Source organism: Opisthorchis viverrini (assembly GCF_000715545.1).
Source record: "Opisthorchis viverrini unplaced genomic scaffold opera_v5_20, whole genome shotgun sequence".
Lineage (NCBI taxonomy): Eukaryota > Metazoa > Platyhelminthes > Trematoda > Opisthorchiida > Opisthorchiidae > Opisthorchis > Opisthorchis viverrini.
The window spans coordinates 1501708-1514869 of record NW_008751676.1 but is presented as its reverse complement, the minus strand read 5'-3'; positions in this window follow the sequence as shown (position 1 = coordinate 1514869).

Here is a 13162-nt window from a genome sequence, read left to right as displayed (position 1 = left end):
CTGTGTATATATATATATATATATATATATATATATATATATATATATACTCCAATCTATGCACGACTCATAGGTCACTGACTTTACATAATCGCATGCAAGGCGTTGCGAAACTCGGCTCGGAACACTAACAGAGTGAAATTTTTGGCCGGAGTTCACAAGTCCATCAAACCGACAAATGTGGGTCTACTCAGTTAAGCGTTCAGGAAAGGAAAGTAAGTGATCTCATATCTCCTTCCAGTTGACTGATAATTACATCAGCTAACCATGACATTCGATTGATATTTGATGACAAAGTGATCAGAGAAAGTAAACAGTCACTTTTGTTCTCTGCGCTATTAAATTATACAATCGCAATGTGACCTGTGGATGTTAAGTACTGTCAATCATCAGTTGTTTCGGGATGTGAACCTGGGCGGTCGCACTGGGGTTTTCCTCCGAAATTACACCAGGTCGGACAATGAAACATATGGATATGGTGACCGTAGATGGTTGGCGATTCCGCGGATTAGAGTACGATTACATAAGAACTACAAAATTGCATCTCGTCCTGTAGCGAACTGTTCGAAAAATCTGTCCATCTCATTCTCAATTTCACAGGGAAATTTTACATTCAGAACAACAAAGATTGGCAGATTTTCCCCAGCACCTAAATGATTTGCAATTCCCAACATTTGTGAAAACGTGTTGAGAAATCTGTCGGCTTAGTTTTACTTGAAAGCAATTCGATTGTTTGGTCTGGCAATTAGGCCGTTCGGAATGTTTAACACTAACGAACAAAAGTCAGATGACACTGCACAGGGATTTCCAATATTGCAAGTGGTAACTCGGTGCAGTCCAAATTTGTCACTCTCCCGTAGAGCCCGTCGCACATAGTCCATTATGTGGAAGGAGTGGAAAACCTCGACTGTCGTGCACAGTCACAAGTTCCGACTGAACTAGACGTCATTACGACGAGTTGCTCTGATTACCGGACCAATGCATCCCGTTCCGAGTTTCCGATCCGACATATCCAGGCATAAAATGGATGTGGACTTATGTTAATTGCGCGAATTCCCTCAATTAATGGAGCTGGTGTTCGTAGTCGAGCCCAGGACGTAAGGACCGACACAGCTGAGGCATAGTTCACTAAAACGCGAATTGTGTATATCAGTCCAAAATGAAATTGAGGCGTTCGTTCTCAGTGTAGTGGGCATTGAAACAAAGTAGTCTTTTTGAATGCTTGCTCGTAGTTCCAATCATTATTCCTCCCGAGCGAACTGCGGTTTGTTTACGGTATGGGAAGATTCTGACAGATTTCTAATCGGTATTTCGTCCGGTAGGTGAAAACAGTCTACGGACGGCTAGTCACCAGCGTGAATAAATCCAACTCCGATAGGGTACGTTATCATTCATCCTTTAACCGCTGAGTTCAAAGGACACTGTACATCCGAACGAGAGTTGGATGAATATGTATTTCGCAAATCGCGCAACCAACCACAACGAAACGACTCTTGAGCAAAATCACCTACGATGTCATCTGACTCAATGAGAAATGAGTCTACAATCATCGGTGAACAAAAACCGTTTACTGTTATTTTTTCTGGATGACATGAAGACGCGCTGTTAATGAGCCTCTGAAAATCTTTCCCGATTCGGTTGAAGATTGAAGATCCGGTAACAACAGAAACTAATAACAATATGATTTGCTTGATCCAATTTACCTCACTTTGTGATACTCGAACCGGTCGTAGATGCTGGTTTACCGACTATCACGTGCTTTGTAGAATTTGACAACTTCATCACGAAAACACAGGACTTTATCAAATTGTACATTGGTCTGACTCACGGGTCGCCATACACAATTCATTCGTTTGCATGCTGGTGTTTATAGGGAGCACCAGACAAGTGGATTGGTGACATTTACAAAAGCAAATGGATTTAGTCGGGTCTTCGAGTTTCATGTCATAGGTACCAAACAATTACTTTTCTGTTTAGTCTTGACATTGACTAATGACACACAGTTTAGCCGGCCAGTCCAGCTAGCCGGCCTCTTCGCCATTCTCAGTTGGATACACAGATTCACCTGGAATATGGGTAGTTCGTGCCATGGTGTATGAACCGGTTGGTTGGTCGGATTACTGCCTTTCTAATTGCTTCCACATTGTGATATTTACATTCGTAAGACAAGACTTTTTTCTATGGATGTTCCTATGCAAAGATAAATCTGCACACACCATGGAAGTTTGAAAAGCGGGTAGATTGACTCGTTATGCACCTGAAAGCACTAGAATGCTATTCGGTTGCACTGACACACCTACACATACGCTGATAATTTACCACCAAAACGTACGAAATCCAGAATGGTGCGTTCTGCGCAACTGCTACAGGGCAGAATGGATGGCAATTTTTGCTACCTCACCTTTGAGTTGCATTCATCGGAACATTTTCGTATCATTTTCGTTCGTACCGTACCTACCGTACCAACACATTTGAGGTCCAGTGATTTTCGCGGTGGAACGTATCTCACTGGCTGCCCTTTAACGCAGTCCTTCTCAGCCTGGTTAAGGTAGCTCAAACCATTAGAAAAATACCAACCAGACATTTTGACCTTGCAGTTCATCATCGACATTCACATTACTATCGTTTGACCAGTCGACCTCCTGGTGCAATTACTCTGCTAAGTTCACACCATAGTGGGGAAGTATTGGACTTGAGTCTCACTCAGGTTATCAGTAGTGCATACCCTTGATCGTGGCGCGGTTGGAGCTCCACGCGTCCGACATGGGAAGCGAGCCTACAGTCGCTACTCGACCAGTGCATGCCGGGCGTACCCGAGTTTTCACGTGCGAACAGGCACTATGTTCACGCTCAAGCGATGCGATTGGTTGGACCGACGAGTGACAACCCAGAATAGGTCAGCACAGGATCTGCAGAGGGGGAACGGACACACACGGTTAAGTGGGTCGGCTGAGCGCATTCAGATACAGGCTAACATTACTAGTGTCGAACAGAGCGGTCGTTGCAGCAAGGTGAATGGTGGGTACGGATGAGCAAAACAAGTGGAGATCAAAAGTACGTGTGCGGAGTAATTAAATGAATGAGGTCAAAATAGATTCAATGAGCGATGACACGCTCGTCGCGCGTATAGGGTATTCAGAGTTAAGTTCTCGACAGAGCAAAGGATGATGATAAAATCTATCAAGAACGAAACCCGAGTCCACTGTTTCCCTCCCCGGTGATGTAGACGCACTAAGACAGGAGGAGCACTCTTCAAACAAGAATGATACGAATTCTACAATCCCGCAACCACCTACAACAAACGCAACCCCCTAACAGCAGAAGCGCGCTGCTGCTACAATTCTTGGGTGAGATTGGCCATCAACGCTTTCATAATCTACACGGTATTCATCCTTTAAAAGTGGATACTGATAAATTAGGAACGGTTTCTGCAGCAGTGATTGTTATCAACTGGTACCTGTCATTGATTAATTCCGAAACGTTTTCATCTGACAACACGAAAATCCTCTCCGACAAACAAACGAACAATCAGTACAGGGATATTCCAGTCTACACTATGAACAGCCAGCCGTCCACAAAGCGCTTATACGAGTCGACTGTAGCATGCAGTTTGACACGAGTGGCTGAGTTATTCATTATTTGTGCGCATTCTCTACGAATTTCGTTCAGCCAGCCAGTATTAGCTGTCACGTTCCAATAACTTCGAGGAGACGACCATTTACATGCAGCAGTGACTTGAATTGTGTCAGATATAAGTTACTTCTAAGTACGTGATGCTAAGAAAGATGTCAGATAGCCACCGAAAAAGATGATCTTGTCACCAAGCATCCCCTCAAAATACCTAAATATCTGTTAAGTTTTCGGCATATAATCCACAAGATCAAAATTAAGAACTATCCGATTGACGTCAGTAAATGAAAAGAACATGCCCCGTGTAGGTGCCAGTTGATGGCACTACTGATCAGCCCGCCACGGCTGAAACGTTCAATCTTCAATTTGTACGCAGAAGGTCGCGGATTCAATACCTACCGGCGATTCGTGAGGTGCTCTCTTACGATAATTCTAATGAGGATGAAACAGCTCCCCAGTACTGCTCGTGCTCCCAGTTTCTGGCTTCACTTGCAAGAGGAAATCTTGCTTGAAGCACATGAAGCGACAACCAAGAAAACAGAATCAGATGAGGCAAGACAGAACATCTAGATGGAATTCCAGATTAGTTGAACCGAAGTGGGATGTGTAGTGCTGCTTCGGTATTGTCATACACTGCGCTCTGTTCGGATGAGGTATCTATTCTGTTGAGACGAATGGAATCGGTCACTTATGCGGATCGGTGCACTCTGTGTGGACTAGACTGAAAGGGATATTTCTACAGATGGGTGTATGTTTGTCGCTGCATATAGATAACCAAATGATTCCCAGAGTTTGCTCCACCTCCTTAATGTTCGGAACAGTCATATCAGATTTCTAGTGCATGAAGTTCTGTATCCAGACGGTTGAACTGACAGGCACCCATCGTGTATTGCGTGTGCGTGAGGGGGGGGGTTCATCGATTTGCTCATTTGGATTCTAGATTAGTCAGAACTTGTGAGTGTGCACGACAGTCGAAGTTTTCCACTCCTTCCACATAATGGACTATGTGCGACGGGCTCTACGGGAGAGTGACAAATTTGGACTGCACCGAGTTACTTGCAATATTGGAAATCCCTGTGCAGTGTCATCTGACTTTTGTTCGTTAGTGTTAAACATTCCGAACGGCCTAATTGCCAGACAAACAATGCGAATTGCTTTCAAGTAAAACTAAGCCGACAGATTTCTCAACGCGTTTTCACAAATATTGGGGAATTGCACATAATTTGTGTACTGAACGACATCTGCCAATCTTTGTTGCTCTGAATGTAAAATCTCCCGGTGAACTTGAGAATGAGAGGGACAGATTTTTCGAACAGTTCGCTACAGGACGAGATGCAATTTTGTAGTTCTTATGTAATCGTACTCTAATCCGCGGAATCGCCAACCATCTACGGTCACCATATCCATATGTTTCATTGTCCGACCTGGTGTAATTTCGGAGGAAAACCCCAGTGCGACCGCCCAGGTTCACATCCCGAAACAACTGATGATTGACAGTACGTAACATTCACAGGTCATTTTGAGATTGTGTGAGTGACGGTTCGGTTGGTTAGCGCAGAAATCGACATTAACTCTGCAGTTTCGGAGGTCATTTTATAGTCAAAAGTCCGATGGACAACATAATCAGCTGATCTACTTATCATTCAACCGAAATTTGGAGCGGGATCACTGGTTTTTGAAACCTATTTGAATTGTTTTCGGACTAATACTTTGCATTATATGTGTTGGAGATCAGGTGACCTGCTGGTCTGTTCGCCGAGCTTGACAACTGACGTTAAGTCTTGTCTCCACTATACGAAGAGACATCAGCAGTGCACTTTTGGATTTGCGGTTGCTCGTTGTGTAACACCCCATGGATTGGAACCATCCTGTTTTTCGTTGCTTCCTCTCAATGAGCAGTTTACAGGTGCGCAGGATATGCATATATCATCTGACCATTTAGAATCTCTCGGAATCTGATGTGCACATAGCTCAATGGAGGCAAATACTGAAATTTCTTTCGAACATATCTCTTCTGACGTCAGTGATTACTGGAATATACTGTCCTAAAAACGCTGTGCTTTCCGCTTGTAGAAGGACTCAGTCATTTAGATCTAAGCGCCAGGCCTCGGGGCACAGAAGTAAACTTTGTTTTCTGCAGTGCAATACCGCTTGACGAACAATGTGACTTCAGGTGGAAAAGAACATCTGCATGAATCGAGAAGCTTGGTGGATCCAGAAGGTTAAAGGGTTGGAGGAGTTGAAAAACCCTGGGAATTTTCGTAAACTATAGCAATATTGCCGAAGAAACTTCCGGTGGGCGAATCAGTCAGTGAAAACCACGACTCGCTTATCCATGGAAAAAGGAGTGCCCTAAATGATGGCTAAGCACTTTGTAAATCAATTCAACTGGCCACCCGCATTTGCTTAGCCGGATTCCCGACCTGCAGTGCATCCCTTGGCAGTGAATTTGGGATCCTCGATGGCTTCATAAATAATTGAATGTCGTTCTTTCCTCAAGCATAACCGAGCTATTGGTTCTGACGAACTGCCATCCACTTTGTTCAAAGATGGAGGTGAAATTCTCATTCGACGCGTGTCTGACCTATTCGACTCTATCTGAGAGAAAGAAACCGTTCCCAAAGGATTCCCGTAGTGAGTGTGACTAGACTCTGTGTCGCTTACTGTACGTCTTCCTTCGAATTCGCTTGAGAAAAGATTTCAGGATTCTGACCTGGAAGGTGCTGTGCGAACCATATCTTCACACTCCGTGATGATATTTGTGTTCACATACTTTGTATCCGTGAGAGTGTATGGGAGCTCTCCAAAAGCTTTGTTACAAGCACTGGTGTCCGTCAAGTATGTCCGCTTTCTCCACTTTTGTATGATCTCGTTAGTGATGAGATAATGAGGCGAAAACTGAAAGATATCCCAAAACCTGCTGTTCAAATCTCCGGGTGAGAATGTTATCGACTTGAAATTGCTATCGTTTTTGGAAAGGGCAGTAAGTGCAAATATTAATCAGAAAACCAACGAAGGTATCCCGGGCCGTTCGCAAATCGCGAATTCGTGTGACCGGACGTACAGTATTTGAACATGTCTCTGAGAATTCTAGGAGTGACACTGAACGTTGTACAACACTGTAGGTATCTCGGAAGTTGCGTTAGCTCTGACGGTCGTGTGACAGACTAAGTAAACGAACGAATCTTGAAGGCGAGAAATGCGTTCACCCACTTGTGCCAATTCTGGCACCAAAAAGGCACCTTACTAAGTTTCAAAGTACGCGTTTTTCAGACTACGGTACGGGCTATAGTGTTGTACGACTGCGAGCATTGACGATATCGCGTGGAGGATCTGAGACATCTGGCATTTCACCCGCACTGTCTCAGCGGTATACTTGAAAGTGGCGAATTTCCAATAGGATAATCAGGTGATGGGTTTTAATTGAAGCAGAAGGTAATTCCCTGAAACACTGCATCCAGCGCTGTAAGCTGAGTTGGCTTGGAAACTGTTACTCAGGTCCAGTTAGCGTTTGCCGAGATCAGCGTTGTTTTTCCGGCTTAATTCAGAATGTAGAAACCTACAGGCGGACAGGATTTGACACGGCGGAAGGGTTTGAAGGATTTTACTGAAAGTTTGGGTACATTTGGTGCTATTCACCTTCTGGTGGTGGGGAAAAGGCGTGACTTTCCCTGTAATGCTCCGGAGACAGTGAACTATGTGGTGGCTAAGCAATGTCAGCGGCTTTCATGTTGTCACTTTCTATCCAAAATGTTTGGCTGAGTGTGTGTGTGTATGTCAGGGGTGTTGGTACCTCGGACGTATGTGCTAGAATGGCCCCAAGTCCCCCTCTCTACCCCATTTCTTTCCTCTTTCCACTATAGGGCTTTATGTAAATCAGTTAATGTGATTTTACGGCAGTGGTGCACCAGTGTCCTCATCTGGTGTTGCTATCAGCGATATATATATATATGCATATATTATATAACTAAAATTGATACCAGTGTGCTGTTTAATAGGCCCTGTGGAAAATAATTAGGCGCTGGACTCGACTGGTGTCTTTTTTGGCCAAACCGCTGAACCTTTGTTTCCCGAAGCCTAGTTCAATTCACTCCGACTGCGTCTATTTTGAGGATGATTACCTCAAGCTATTTTGGTTTGTAGCAGTGTTGAATGAAAAAGCGCTGTCGGGTGTTCGTCTGGCTGTTGAAATCCGCGAAAGTTAAGACCTCATTTGGATTGATGTCGACCTGCGCACATGAGTCACCCACGCGATTCCAAACTCAACGCACCACAACTCACAACACACTGACGCTGTCGCCTCGACTGGCGATGAAACGTTTGTAGCCAAACTGCCGAGGTCAGCGGACAAACTGAGCTATCATTCTTCTCCTCAGTTACATAAGGTAGGAATGGTGCGCCGGCATGGAGCGTCATGCAAACCACAGCGTTTAATGGCAATCACACTAGCTTGATGTTCCATAAGCTGTTGGAAACGGGTATGGGATTTGCTGCTTTTTCGAACTCCAGAAGTGAAGAGGGGCCAATGCAGAATTATCCGTATAGCTTTCCGATCCTGCGGATCTGCAAGTTCTCATTTCGGGAGAAAGATCAGACGAGTATTAACCTGCCTCCATTGGCACCCCGCGAAAAAACGAATCAAGTATTAAAAAAGTTGATCAATCACGTATTGGATAAGAAAAGCTGACTAACTCTGAAGTTAACGCGATCGTTTTTGAAACTATGATTGTCAGATGCGTTGGATGGCAGAGACTGGAAGATGTGACTTAGAATCGATCGATTTACTAAAAAAAAGCTAGCAGTGTAGCAAGATGAAATTTCACCAAATCGCAAGCTGGACAGACGATCTTCGGAATATACTCTTTCTCCCAGTTTCAGGACTAGCCCAAATTTGTGATACTGTGTAATCTGTTTTCTTCTGTTGGTTGCTCATTAACCAAGTCTCATTTTTTTTAACTTCAGACCGTTGTTCGTGGTTTCGGCAGAATTGATCTAATTAGAGTTGATGATGAGGAAAAGCAAATTTCCACGACCTTTGTAAATCATTTAACCGCTGAAACTATTAGGTTCGCGTATATGCTTTGACTTCACCCATATAGAAGTCTTTTAATCCTTGGATGCATATGGATGCAGCACGAACAGGGCTATTGTTGAAGGCGGACAAAGTGCGAACAAGGACTGTAGGTTATCGAAGAGACCTCAACAATCTTATGAATAGTGTGCTACGCCTAGACAACAACACACTGCGATATTTTGAATAGCATACCAAGTAAAACATGAGGCGTCCTGGTGCATCAAATTCAATTAGAGTTGAACCATCAAAAACGAGAGATTCGGCTGGAATCAGCTGAAATCTCCTGTCAAAAAAGTTTGTATGCCAATCAGAGTATTGTTCAAATCTGTCCAATTCGCATTCAAGTAGAACATAAGGTTGACGGAAACTCGGGGACTGCGCATATCTGGTGAGCCCCCCCGAGAAGGGTGAAACCGATCGTGGGTTGTCGAAGAGTTTTCAGCAACTTTATGAGTAGTGTGTTACTTCTAGTGCAAACGGTGATCTTCACAACCTATTGTAAGACATTTCAAGATGATTCGGTTCGGCGTTTGGCGGTTTGCCTATTTTCATATGAGTCCTTCACATTAAATCCCTCTCAGTCGATAACCACTGCAATAGTACACTCATCCGAAGAACCAATTGCTCAAACTTTGTGTTCCTGTTGAGATCATAATGATTAGGATTTCCTCACCCTGATGTACGAAAAACTGTGGGTCCCACGCTTTGATCCAAGCCACCTACAAAGAAATGCCTCCTTTCAGTTTGTATCAAAGCCCTCTGAGTGTGAGGATGATATCGAAATCTGGCACATTGTGAAAAGCACTCAAACAGTAAACGAAAATGGCCTTTACAGATGACTGCTAATATATTGGATAGTTTTGGCAAATCTATTGTAAATTTCAGGTGAGAACGAGCCCCTTGGTAGCACAGTCGGCAGCGTAACCATCCGGAGAACGGGGCGTCGTCAGTTCGAACCCCCAGATATGTCCTCTCCTTTGTGCTACGTTTACTTGGGCTTTCCGTTTCAAAATCCTCACTAACGCAACGGGTGTGGAGAATTTACTTTCATAATGAAGCGGTCGCTTTGTATACTACATGACTCTGAGAGATGAAGGAGGCCTAAAGAATAACCTCCTTGGCAAAAATACGTGGGACAAGGAAGGGGGAAAGTCCTGAGGGAATCGGATTCGATCTCCATCCACTACAGTTGCAAGCAAATTCAGGTGTGTAAATTAACCGGCCGTAAAGACCAGTTTTTCGGTAGAAAGCTATCGATCGATTCTGCCCATTAAAATATTCTTTCCACTGAATACATGACTATGTTTTTCGCTTGGGGCAAGTTGCAGTAGCATGTCAGCATTTTTTAAATGTGTAAACAGGTTGCTCGAGAAAAAATATTGATGGAATTTCGCTCGTAAAATGCCAATTAAGCGCTAGTGTTCTCGTTTTGCGTGATTCATCAGAGCTTTATGCGAGTCTGAAACACTTTCGAATGAATGGAAACAGGTTAACAACTTCGTCAGCAATTCCAAAGTGCGAAGGAACTAAACATGCGTACTTTGTACACACTGACTTTTGAAACTTCTATGAAATGAACGCGGATGAGGTTGCATTGTTTTCTTGTCTTTCACAGTAGGTGCTTGCAAGCACGGAACCCCATGGCATGCTTTGAAATCGGGTGAGACCACATAAAGTGTCCAACCTTGAAAAGATAACGTTCTGCTGAATGTACTGAGATTCTGCCATGTAGGTGGAATATGCGGCATTCCGTTTTCCTGGAGGAAATCATCACATTAGTTTACAAAATCCGACGTGGTGTTTATGATGTACACACCGCGATTTGAGGGTAGTCTCCTTTGTGTGGTACTTTGTTCGCAATACGAATGACTCACTGGCTAAATATCTATTTGAACTGTACTGTCAGACGTCAGCATCACACATCTAACCCATCCAGTGGTTATTGTTTCTCGTACTGACTGCGACTCATGCAGTCTATCCCAGTCGGTAGAGCAAAAATTCACATATGTGTGGTTGTGCTGGGAATTTATTTATCATCTGTTTGTGTGGAGAATTTGTAAGTAAGAAGGGGATTTTGAAGTTTAAATGGGGGTTTCATCTTGCACGTGACATAAACCTGTGAAGCACTGTGCAGTTGCCTCTGCTTTGTCAGTTATCGTACGGAGTTCCCACTCTTGGATGATTTTGGTTTATGTTAACCGGCCATAAGTAGCAACTCAGAATTCGAAAAATACGCTCATTTGCAAATCAGTTTGGTTTTCACGAGAGACTCAACTGGATCTCTCGTTTATGATATCCTACAACTCAATGTGCTGCACACAGGCCGCCTCATGTTTTAGTAGATAAGTTTTCAGCAACCCTGTGAGTAGTTTACTTCATAACAAATCAGCGGTCCAACGCACTCGCACGTAGGCGGGATGTATCAGCACAATTTTCAATCATGCAGCATATGTCACTGATCGGTGCTGACTACCTCCTGGACTTGGCAAATTATTCATTTGGACAGCATTATACTGCGGGTTCATGTACCGAGGCGTTTTCAATTTACGAAATTTCGTCATTCTATCTGTTTTAGGTGATCGGTGGCCTGGTGTTCCACGCACAAAAATTTGTCTTGGTTTCTGAAGAATCTATTCCCATGCACACATCCTGTGTGAGAAATAACGGAATGTAATTATCCGTGAAAATTGCAAGTTGAATTCCGACCTGATCACCCCATTTTGATTGGACTTATACGTTGCTGTAAATTAAATCTGAAAATTCCGCGCAACTGACCTGGATTGAACAACAGGTTCAGTTTTATCGTCTTGAGAAGGTACAGCACACATAGGGAGGTTGAAAACTCTTCGACAGCCGACGACCAGTCTTAGCTTTCTCGTGTCTCATCAGGTAAGGACGGCTTCGGGTTTCGATGAACTTGATGTTCCAATTGCACATGAAATCGTGCGCAGTCGGTGAAAAGCACTAGGCTGAGATTCCGTCCTTTCAGTGAAACTAATCAATGTCAAAAGCCTAGAAGCATTGTACATCTGTTTCGTCCTTACTGGAAATCGTCGGCAATGCGAATGTCACGAAACTCTACTAGATGGTCTAGAACCCGCAACCTTCCGGCAAGCGGTCGATCACATAACTGTTAGGCCACGAGTAGCTGAACAACAGCGTGATTGGCTGGACGTAAAGCCACTCATTCTTCTCGAGTGACGACTTCTCAGCTAGAGGTTTCACTTATCTTGTGTAATTATTCCCCTTCTGAGCAAATTACTTGCATGGTTATAGGATACTCAACCGAACCCCAGTCAAAGCTCTCTTATGATAGTAATCAACTGAATGGGACTGTGGTTACCCGATGTACTCGAGGGACAGCGAAACCAGTGATAATCTATCAAAGTTATTGTAGAAATGGTGAGCATAAATCCCACTTTCTGCCCAGTTCATCCTTTTGCGCAATAGCATTGACGCTCCCCGTTTCTACCCGCATTTTCTAACCCTACCGGGTTTATGATATTCAGGATCGAAAGAACTAGCTGTTCACTGAGCTTGTGTCCCTTAAGACTAGCTACATAAGTTCTAGCAGAGTTTCCTCAGTGAAGCGATACCAAGCACCATTAAGGATACTTTGGTAGACATACTGATGTCTTAATTCAAGCTTCTTTCGACGTATGCGATGCTCATACAATCAAACACATACAGATACAATACATACATCAAATTCAAATGCTTCGGTGTAGTAATACAAAACAGTATATTGTTTCACCCATGAGTTTTGCTCTCTGTGCAGTCGAGATTTTTGGTCTATTTGGGTTAATTCGGAGGTAAAAGGCGGTTTCCAGCATTAGTGAATGGTAAGAAAATCATATTCTTCATGGACGTCATAATAAGCATGCCCCGGATCGAGAATGATACCGGGACATTTCCAGATCCAAGAATTGACCAAGAATTTACTACGCACTATGTAAGGGGATTGGAATTGGTGGATGCCCTAACCAGAGGATGATTCCTGGAAACATCAAAACCGAGAGATTTAGCTGGGTTCCAGGTGAGTCTCTCGCAAAACTAAATTAATTTGCAAACGAGTTTATTTCGCTTGGTTCATGCAATGACAGTTCAAGTAGAACATAAGTTTGACGGAAACTTGGGGATAGCGCCTACCCAACCAAGAAGGGCGAAACCGGTCGTAAACTGTCGGGAAGTTTTTAGCAAACTTTTGAGTAGTGCATTGCAAAGACAACCCCTTCAGTTATATAACTATTTTCCAGTTTGTAAGCAAGTGGCAGGCTTTCGAAATTCACCTCAAGAAAGTTCGAAACGTAAAAGCGAGGCATCTCTTTGGCTGACTAGATTTCATACGCAGCACAGAGTTATGTCATCAGAACCTCTCATGAAATCACAAGTGGGAGATGATGGTAGTTGCTGAGGGGAAACATTCGACCTGGACAAATCATTTCAGCTTGTAGAAAG